Source organism: Neopsephotus bourkii, unplaced genomic scaffold (genome assembly GCF_033783945.1).
Source record: "Neopsephotus bourkii isolate Nb327-2 ecotype Australia unplaced genomic scaffold, CSIRO-AGI_Nbou_v1 NB_977, whole genome shotgun sequence".
Lineage (NCBI taxonomy): Eukaryota > Metazoa > Chordata > Aves > Psittaciformes > Psittacidae > Neopsephotus > Neopsephotus bourkii.
The window spans coordinates 131859-142633 of NW_026901471.1; the positions used below are offsets into that span (position 1 = coordinate 131859).

General features: G+C 40.7%; 1 long non-coding RNA gene across 1 annotated transcript; it reads right to left on the minus strand.

The window, feature by feature from the left end:
- Positions 1-437: 437 nt before the first annotated feature.
- Positions 438-1475, minus strand: LOC133215416 (uncharacterized). Its single transcript, XR_009726407.1, has 2 exons — positions 1410-1475; positions 438-1098 (listed from the first exon to the last, which is right to left on the minus strand). It is a non-coding gene; the product is annotated as an uncharacterized LOC133215416 (long non-coding RNA).
- Between the last annotated feature and the right edge of the window lie 9300 nt (positions 1476-10775).

A 10775-nucleotide genomic window follows, 5' to 3' on the forward strand; every position in this document is an offset into this window, starting at 1 on the left:
GCATATTTTCCTATATAATGTTATAGCCTAGGCATTTTTCCATCAGAAAATCCCTTTCTGCCTTAAGAAAGAAACCTAATTAATAAAAGGCTAATTGCTGAATTAATGTTTCTATATATGAGTTTTTCTCCAAAGTTATTTCACTGTAAATTATGCAGTACTTACTTGTTATTGTGAAGTTTGGATGATAACACAAATATTTATTTATTGATGGCAACCTTGCTCTCATTCATTATGAACTAAACGTCAGTTAGAAGTTCTATGCTGTATGAGATTTTCATGAGGTGTGATTAATCTCATCAAAGCCTACAATCTGTTAATTTCCAAAGAAAATAAGCATGATTAGAGAGTATCTGTCAAGAAGTTTTTTAGCAGGAATTTAAGCTGTGCCTGAACATTTGGGCTCAAATAGTCTGAAGCTTTTGAACTTGAACAAATTATCGCTAGCACTAATTCTTGTTTATTAAAGCATTTTTTCACACTTCACAACACTAGCTGATGTTCCAAACTTCAGTCAACTCAGGTGCAAAATCAGATTGGTCTGTTAATAGGTGATGTTGCAGAAATCAGTGGAGTTAGTATTGATTGGATGTTACTGATATTAAAATTTAGATGGGATATATTTTGTGTTTCCTGTCTTCCCACCTCTATTGTTTGTCACGACTTCTTGGCTTAACAGGGCAAAGTTCCTAGAATCAAATCTGAGAAAGGTGTTATTCAGTAACCATTGAGAACTGCCATGAAAACGTCTGGTTCTTCTAGCTTCTGGTTAACGTACAGCCCCCCCTGCCACACACGCACTGCCCACTCCCATTCTTCTGCTCTTTTTCTGCTCCCTGTGCATCTGCTGCTGCTTCATCGTCTACTGCTTTGTAATCTTCTGCTTCATCTTCTTCTGGTGCTGCTTCTGCTTTTTCTTCTGCTTCTTTCACTTCTTCTGCTTTTTCTTCTGCTGCTTCTCCTCTTTCTCTGCCTCCTTTGTTTTCTCCTTTCTTATTCTCGTCCTTCTCCTTTTTCCGTCTTCTTCTAGTTCTTCCCCTTCTTCACCCTTCTACTCCTTTCTTTTTCTCCTTTTTAAAAAATATATTGGTAGAGGACCTGTGTTGATGGAGCAATCAAGACAATGAATATTAAACAGAAAATTATGGATGCAAGAAAGGTTTATGGGTTTAAAATTTGAAACGAATCAGTAGATCATATTCTAGTATTCCTTAGTCAATATTCAGAATTTAAGCACTTAATAATACAATCACCCAGTTTCATATTTCACAACTAACTGCTAATTAGGATGATTTGAGCAGGAATATTAGCACCAGGAACTGGAAGGTGTTTAAAATTACCCTTGAAAAATCATCTAGAAATACTTTTCTTTTCATAAGCCATTTAAGTTGGTCACTTCTGACACAAACCTGTGCCAAGTATTGTGATCCATAGCATATATATGTTACAATTATTAAGCACTAGAGAGGTCTTCATGGTAATTTAACAATTCATTATCCCACTGTAGATCCCTCTTAGGCAGTTAACTGACTGTGCATGTGGAATCTTGATCTGTTCAAACACAAAGTAAGATGGATTCACACCAGTGACCACTGATTGTGATAGAAGAAGATCTGCAAAAAAAAGATGGGGAAAATCTGTTGTTAGGATCCAGGATGCTTGACATCTGAAACCATATGTAGGGTGGACCACCAACAGCAGCAAAACAGCTGTTTTTCAGAGTGATGGTGGTTATACTTACCTGTCTAACAGCCCTGTAACAGATTAGAAGTGCAAGCAAAGCCAGTTACCATGCCTCATCCATGAATACAATAATCTTCCAGCTGAGATGACCATAGGCTTTCAATTGCTTTGATGTTTCAATCTGTGTTTGTTCATATTCTATTAACCATGCCACCTTCATGGGACATTGTATGGAAACAGAAATACCCGAGCTTCAAATGAGCTTGCTGTGATACTAAAAGCAATACTGCTATGTTAATATGGTGCTCTTAACTGCTCAGCTGGATAAATTAGCTATGTTACTTGGCCCCTGATGGGTGGGCTCATTTAGACTTGAGACAGAGGCATGGAATTAGTTTGGAATTGCTGTTCATAAATTTCTGAATAACCAATACCAGGTATATACACTTCTATTTCATAATTTTTGCTCTTGACTCCACTTTGATTTAGTTCACCTGCCTCCTAGTTATACCAGTGTAAGATTATCTTATTCTGCAATACAGCGTTCTGTACATGGACTACTTTAGGAATAGCTGTTGTGTTTTGTATGTACACCCTATGTTATTCTAACTCAGATTTCAAATGTAGATCATCCTTAACAGTCAAAATCTCAGAAGTATGTAAACTTTTGAAAGGTAAAAAATTTAAATCAGAAAATTATAAAATGATCAATAATTCTGGCAGCTACATTGAAAATATGAGTAGAAACTGTTATGTGTGATTGTTATTCCTAATGGATGATTAATAAAAACATGGGTTTAGAAGTAAACTGGAGTTTAGCGTTTGTGCTTGCTAAAAAATGCAGAAGAAACAGAAGAATCCTGGAGTGTGCTAGGTATTCATTAGAGTCACTGTAAAGTATGGGTCATTGGTTGGTTGCCAACCAATGGTGATAGGCAAATCTGTAAGTAATGCATTTAATATCAGCCCACTGGAAAATGTACAACCATATTATTTCTGATAAGGTTTGTCACAAAAAAAATGTTAGTATGTCCTCCACACTAATGCAAGTTCTGCAACTGAGCTCTGCCTCTATTTGCAGTTCTCTTAGCACCAGGTATTACCAGGTAAGAGTGTAGGCTATGATGAACAAAGACACTATATCTGGCAGAGGGATTTTGATCCAAAACCCATTGAAAACTGGGAGAGGATATAAAACACAAGATAGTTGTATGTTGTCTGGCTTGCAGCCCAGAAAGCCAACCGTATCCTCAACTGCATCAAGACAAGGCGATCAGCAGGTTGAAGGAGGTGATCCTGCCCCTCTACTCTGCTCTCACGAGACCTCATTTGGAGTATTGTGTGCAGTTCTGGTGTCCTCAACATAAAAATGACATGGAACTGTTGGAACAAGTCCAGAGAAGGGCCACGAGGATGATCAGGGGACTGGAGCACCTCCTGTATGAAGGCAGGCTGAGAAAGTTGGGGCTGTTCAGCCTGGAGAAAAGAAGGCTGCGTGGAGACCTCATATCAGCCTTCCAGTATCTGAAGGGGGCATATAGGGATGCTGGGGAGGGACTCTTCACTAGGGGCTGTAGTGATAGGACAAGGGGTAATGGGTTAAAACTTAAACAGGGGAAGTTTGGATTGGATATAAGGAAGAAGTTCTTTCCTGTAAGGGTGGTGAGGCACTGGAATGGGTTGCCCAGGGAAGCTGTGAATGCTCCATTCCTGGCAGTGTTCAAGGTCAGGTTGGACGAAGCCTTGGGTGACATGGTTTAGTGTGAGGTGTCCCTGCCCATGGCAGGGGGGTTGGAACTAGATGATCTTAAGGTCCTTCCTAACCCTAACTATTCTGATTCTATGATTCTATGTCTGATATTGGCCATCACTGGAAGCAGCACACTAGAGTAAGTGTACCTTTGGTTTGTTGTGATATACAATTCTTATACTTGTGAGTGAGCCAGTGTAAGTAGGATTGATTCAGGCATACATTTCAGATAGTGAGTAGGGAAAATTGAGGGCAACTATGCAAAGGCAAACAAGAACAGAAATGATGCAAGTGCCACCACAGGGCACTGTAACTTTGGCCAGGATTTGCAAAGTGGATTTTTCTGGCTGCCTGTTTTTCTCAAGTAAAATTGGAAACTTTTATCTCAAGTTCCAGACACATGATTCAAGTCAAATTAAAGGGCAGCAGCTTGAAAGAGTTTGCGTTTTGTGTGCTTCTTCCCCAGGCTGCATTTTCAGTGGTGTGATGCCTATAGAGGGTGGAAACCTGGAACAAAGTCCCAGCTCTGCTCCTGATAGAAAGCAGAAGGCACAGCAGAAAGCACGTGATTGTACAGAGCCTTGTACATAGAGATGAGGCAATAAAAGATTTCATTTGTACAAAGTCGTAGGCTTATCAAAGCAAGTAAGAAAATCAGATTTTCGGTTAAGAACTGCACTGGGGCTCTTCAGTTTCTAATGTCTTTTCCTTGCTGGGGTAGCTCTGATCAAGTTAATTAGATGGTACCCTACCTGGGAGGAGGTGTTTGTTTTCAAATCCAGCCTGAATGTCTCCTACTTTGTCTTTTGAAACCACAAGGATACACTTGCTAATGTAAAGTCATCAAAAGGGCAACTTTCTCTTGTTTTATGCTTCAGAAAACAACCAGCACAATAGGGCTCCATCTCAAGAAGCTGTTTCTGGATTCCTAATTATTGTAAAATACCGTGGGCTGTGTATTACCTGCTGAAGCAGAAACAAACCTTTCCTTTGCCAAGTAGAAGGACATTTGGCAGATGTCTCTTTTTGCCATTGGCCTAAGACAGGACACAGTACAGGCTCTAGGATAATGTGTTTACGTACACAAGACATCTTTAAACAGAGGTGGAGTGTTCCGAATGGCACACAAGCAATTACACTTGCAGAGCTCTCAGATCACTACATCCAGCTCTGTTGTTAGGAAACTGCTCTTATTTTTTCCCTCATTTTTGACGTATGTCTCTGCTCCTAGCTCACTGCCTATTTCCATTTTTACTGCACCCTGTGGCTTCATTTGACAAAGCCTCTGCCTCAGCTTTGGTTGCCCTGAACGTGCAGGGCTTATGTTTTCACTGCTGAGCATGGCGTATTTCAGGGATGGAAGTATGCCTTAGCACCGCTTTTTGTGTCAGGCTGATGATGGCTAATGGCCCCTGGAGTCAGACCCTGATACTGTCAAGTTAAAATACACCAAGCAACTACATACTCTTGCACTGTGTCATACCAAACTTTCTGGTTTATTACATACATGAGGGAAGTTGTTCAACAATAATACATGGCGAAAACACACACAGAAAAAGGACCAGGCTAGAAAGCAGATCCTTTACCCTCATTTCACAGTCAGAAAAACCAAACTGCCCTGGTCTTTAAGTCAGGACATTGCAGTCCAGTGATTAAGCTGCAAATACAGTAGCAAAAGAAGGCAGAGAGAGATCATCATGGAATTTTTTGCTCAGAGCTTCTCATACATGTTGCTAAAGGAAAGCTGTAATAGCTGGAAATACCTCCTATATATTTTGTGGCTTCTATGAAGAATTTTGCTTCTCTAACACAAAACTTACAAGTGAGTAAGGAATCAGTGTCACCTCTGATGCTTTTTCTTAGAACAACTATTTCAGTGAAAAACGCTCCCAACTGCTTTCAGATTAAGCTTGGCTGGAGCATCTGCCAGCTCCCCAGGACAGGTAGTAAACTCCCAGATCCATTCTTACAGCTGTGCCCCAGCTGCTCACTGCCATTAGGATGGGAGAAACAGCCAGATAGCACTGCATTCTGATCTGTCTTTATGCGCCAGCACTGGAACAGGACATGAGAGGCCATGGGGAGAACTCGTATAAAATGAGCAGATCAGCTGTACATAGCTCGGGGAACTTGCTGATGGCAGGAGACTGGCAAGGAGGCTTTTTGAGCCAGTTTTACAGCTCCATAAAACATTTTTTGTCATTGACGTGCTTGTGGACTGAGTGGTCTCTCTCTAGAAGGAGTGTACTGTTAGGCTTAAGAATTCATAATACTTAAATGTTGACACTTAGAAAGATTTTCCTTGTAAAAAGAAAAGGATTTTTTATTATTTATTTTTTAAACTATTTTGGGCATTGACAGTGGGATGCGCCTTCATGAATACATACACAAGCTGACAAATAGAGAAATCAAAGTTAGGCCTTTAACTAAATGAACCCAAATATAATGCAAATTGTGCTCTGGAAATTAGCAAAGGAAGTTTAAAATGAACAGAAACAAATAAGGAAGAAAACAAGTAGGTTGTCTTTTTTGGAGGGGGGGGGCATAATGTATTGTCAACCTCACGCATACACAAAACTAAGTCCCTACAGCACAGCGTGTACAGGCCCTAGGCAAATGCACAGGTGGTCTGAAACCCAGAGTGGGAGCCTGCTGGTAGAAATTAGCATGTACTGTTGCTTTTCTGACTGGCTGGGAAAAGTCTTTCAGCTGGAAATGGTTTAAGAATACCCCTCAGTTTGCCAGAGGTTATACATTTAGCCCTACAGAGTGGATGGCCTTGGTATTTTGGGCTCAGAGGGTTAAAAAGGATGAATTATGAGATGCCTTCCATAAAAGCCCGTATGGCCAAGCATTTATTCAGTGCCCTTGTTCCCTTGTTTTCTGGGGCAGCCAAAGAAGTCAGCATGCCTCAGAGACTGGCTTGGCAACTGACTAGTGTGAGGCATTGAAAAAAGAAATGAAGTGCAAGGCAGCAGCGTAATCATGTTAGATTTGTCACTGTTGAAGTCCAGATGGCTGTAAGATACTGAGCTATGAAATGGCTCCAGAAGACTGATATAAATAAACTCTCTCCTAGTAGCCCATAAACATTTCACTTCCTTTCCAGTATCAGTTCTTGAAAGAACGAGTTATTGCACAGCATTGAAGGTCTCTGGAGAAATACTAACTGGTTCCCAGTGCTGTTGGCTCAACCCCACAGAACTTCAATGTTCTTTCAGTTCAGACAATTATTTGCAGTTTATGCTCATCTGAAGGTAATAAACTTAGGCTGAATACCACACACCTCAACATCATTCAGCTACCAACCGTTTTTGTATTGAAGTGAGCTAATGCTATTGATAGGACATAAGACTGTTTAATTGCTCCTTATTTATATTAAATTAACATCTAGAAACAACAAAAAAAAGTTCCAGTCATGATGCCATTTATTAGCCTGTTAATAAACAGACTATCTCTGCCCAAGATTATATTCTTATTAAAACCAGAGTCAAGAGGCAAACAGAAGAAGTGGGAGTTGGAAGTTGAATAAGCTAAAATAGCTACCCAAAGTTGTGCAGCAGAGCACTGGCAAAGGTGATGCCTCCTGTTTTCTAGCCTTGTTCTGTGCCTGCAGATTCAACATACATCGCTGACACATCTAAAGCAGCACTAGGCAAAAGCCTGATAGCAAATCATGACATCTGTCCTGCAGTTAAACAGTTGCACATTTATCCCCTTGAAGACAAACAGGGAGGAAAGCAAGCAGCCTACAAAGCCACTGACTTCTAAGGCGTGATATAGGAGCATACAGTCCAGAGCTCTTCACAGCAGCCACAGTAGCAGAGTATTTTGGGTGATTGCTGTTGCTAAGCATACAGATGGTTTGGCTGGGATGGGACAGAAGGCTGGAATCAGTAGATAAGCAGCACTAGAGATAAATTTGTAATGAGCAGTTGTAGCTGTAGTATGGGGTTTTTTTTGTCCCACACTATTTATTATTCTGTTCAGCTCTGCTACAGGGGCTTGGCCCTGGAAGTGTGTAGCAGTGAACTAATATTAAATCTGTCACTGGGAGAAATCTGAACTGTAAAAGAGCTGAAGCTTTTTTATATGGTTTAGAGGTGTGTTGAAGGGAAAAAGAGGTAAAATTTACTTCATTTTAGGCTGAATTCAGAGAGATTTAGAAAGCATCCAACAATGTGGGTTGTGTCAGATCAATACAAACTAATAGAGGCTAGCAGGCAATTACAGCAGGAGTGGCAGTAACATTTCTGGCCTAACTGCCAAGTGCAAACAGATTTCTCTCAGTAGCTCCTCTGGAAGAAATAATCCGCTCCTAATTAAAAAGAGGTGGAATGGAAGTGTGGGATGGCGTGGCAAATACCAATAGCTGAAAGAATCATTAGGCTTAAAGACTAACTGGGTAATACTGAAGAAACTTTCTAGCTATAAACACTATGAATTACAGAACTAGTGTTCTCGAACTAGGCACTAAAATGTGCCTTTGGAGAAGTGCATGTGTAGGATATGATCCATACGAAACTATAATTAAAGTTTCATGTTCAGCTCTGTCATTAGCTTTTCCTAACTTGAATGCTAGAGTGTTCAAACTTGATTTTAACAGATTAGAGGTAGGACAGAAGACATTTTATTGTCCAGATCTTCTAAACAGAGCCTCAAGAATAGAAACCAAGCTTGTGAATTAGGCAGGCCCCAAACATTAGGGTCAATGGCCCCTTCACATCATCTTTGGTAACTAACAATCGCAGGACATAATCTTGGATTGTAGTCATAACACTAACTTCTTTAGGAATCAGGGAAACCAAGGCCCTTCATCTGTATTAAGGAGGATGCTTATGTTAGTTTATGTTAGTGTTTCTGGCCTGACATACTCATATTTATATTACTTAACTTCTGTTTACTCACTCCTTTCATGGCAGAATACCTCTCCAGCCAGTAGAGACTGCTCATGAGGTAACCCAGGCTTTTGTGATCCAGTACGACTAGCAGATAAATCAGACTCTCAATCAACGCCATTGTGTATTCCAGTTTAGTAGACTGCTTAGTATTTGATTCTGAAGTATTTTGCAGTATATGGAACATATTTCAGACTGTGTTATCTCTCGCTGTTGCTTTTAGCATAATCCTCTGAGATTATTTTTACTGTAGTTCAGAGATTCAGTCGGTTCAGTTCTCTGAGGCAAACAGGTACAGCTCCATTTACACTGGCAGATTTCGATCTTTAGTCAAACAGGTTAAATTTCAGAGGACACCTTTGAGCAGGACATAAGTATATATGTGTTCCCTAGACTCTCCACATGGGGCAGAAATGGGCTCAGTAACACAGTGAAGCTGCTTCTGCAGAAAAGCAATATTCAGAGACAATAAGAGGGTCAAGAACTGAGCTTAAGGAGCTATTCAGCATGAAAAGGCTGAAATTATCAGATATACAGTAAGAAAAGTCTGTTTACTGGAACAAGGGAGCTTTCCAAACCTTTCCATATGTCTCAGAGCATTATGTGGCCAAATCAAGTAGGGACTTGGTATTTTCCTGTTTCCTTCCTATCACTGTTCTACAGCTGAAGGCAGTGCAGAGCTGAGTATGAGGATTGAGCGATTGCATATCTCACTGAATATGTGGCTGTTCCTGGCCATCTGTCCCCAAAATAAGTGACCACATAAGGGAAGCAGGACAGAGCTGCAGTCCCAGATCACCTTCACTGTCCCAACACATGTTGCTGTAGCTATTTAGCTGAAAGTATACTTCAGGGTAAAACACCGGGTTGCAACGGCAACAGCTGAGGTGTGGGTAAGCACAGCTTTACCCTTGTTGCCTCTGCCATGAGGCCAGGCAGTAACATGCAGCAGAAGGCTGGGAAAGCAGTGAAAGGTGCGGGCACCTTATGAAAATGCAGTGATTAGTGTCAGTGCATGCAGTTCTGAGCCCAGGAACATCCTGATGCTACACATAGTCAAGAATCCCAGCCTTAGCAGCATGGTATTATATTTCAAACACCAAAACACCTTCAGCCAGCACTGGGCACTCCAGCCTGTGGCAAACCTTGCCTGGTTTCTCACAGCAGAGTTCAGTGGAGCGCTTCTGGACCTGGCCAGCATATGAAGTCCTCTCTCTTGCCCTGTATCCCAGCTCCTTGCTCGCCAAAGGAAGATGGCTAATTCTAGCAGTAGTTGCCATATGGTGGTAGCAGACAGAATGGGTAGCTGGGAGACAGGAAGACAGTAATCACTCATGGTAGGAATCTCCTGACTCATCAAGTCTTGTGCCTGGTCTTAACAGGCAACCCTGACACACCATCCTATTTACAGGCCAGCCAAATACCACCATAAGAGAATTTGGCTTTTTATGCTGTCTACTTCTCTTGGGAGACTGTTCCATAATTCCACAGTTCTTGTGGTTAGAAATCATCTAATTCCCAGTTTAAAAGTATTCCTGGTCACTTTATATCCATGTGCTTCTTTCTGATATTTTTAAACCCACTAGCTCAATTTGATTCCCCCCCCCACCATGGAAAATTCAAAATGCAGTGTAAGATTCAAAATGTGTAACAAAGGAGGCCAAGCCTGGACCTCTTCTGTTCTACTTGGCATAATTGCATTGGGATGTTACTGAACAAACAGTGTGGATGCACAAATATAATGTGAGTCTCAAAGCTGATTAGCAAAGAATTGTTGTTAACTGAACCTTTCACCTTATTAGTTCCTTTACAGTGTGTAAAAACTAGCTTAAGTAGCTTGTTGGCCCTAGAATGCCCCACTGGACATTAAGATGTCAGTACTGGTGATCTCCCATTTCTCCCTGGAAGACCATCTAGATGCCTCTGAGCGTTATGGTCTCTTAATTCTGAAATACTTCATGAAGTTCCATGCTCTTTCTGCTATCTACTACTTGTTGGCATTAACTAGGTGCCTAAACATACATATTTTGATAATCTACCTAGGAATCCTTTCCTTTCCCCCATCCCTCATTCTGCCTCCTTGGTGGTTCAACATGGTCTTTGCGATTTCAGCATTTCACAGGTTTACCACAGTTTGCAAACTCTGAGGAACTGGATTTGTAAAACCAAATCAATGTAGATGGAGAAAAACAAAACAACAACAACAAAAAAAAGCAGTGCTCTTTTCAAAGAGTAAAGACAATCAAACACACAAGTAAAGTTATTTTATTTTCAGAATACATTTCATTTTTATAAGGCATTGTTATTTTGTCCTCTTTATAAACATGCCACAGACCTCATATGATAGTGGGTTCATTGCTTCGTACCTTGCATTTAACTGTTTACAGTTTTTTCTTTCTTTCAGAGTCAACAAATCAGATATATTTCATCTTTAGGAGCTTCAG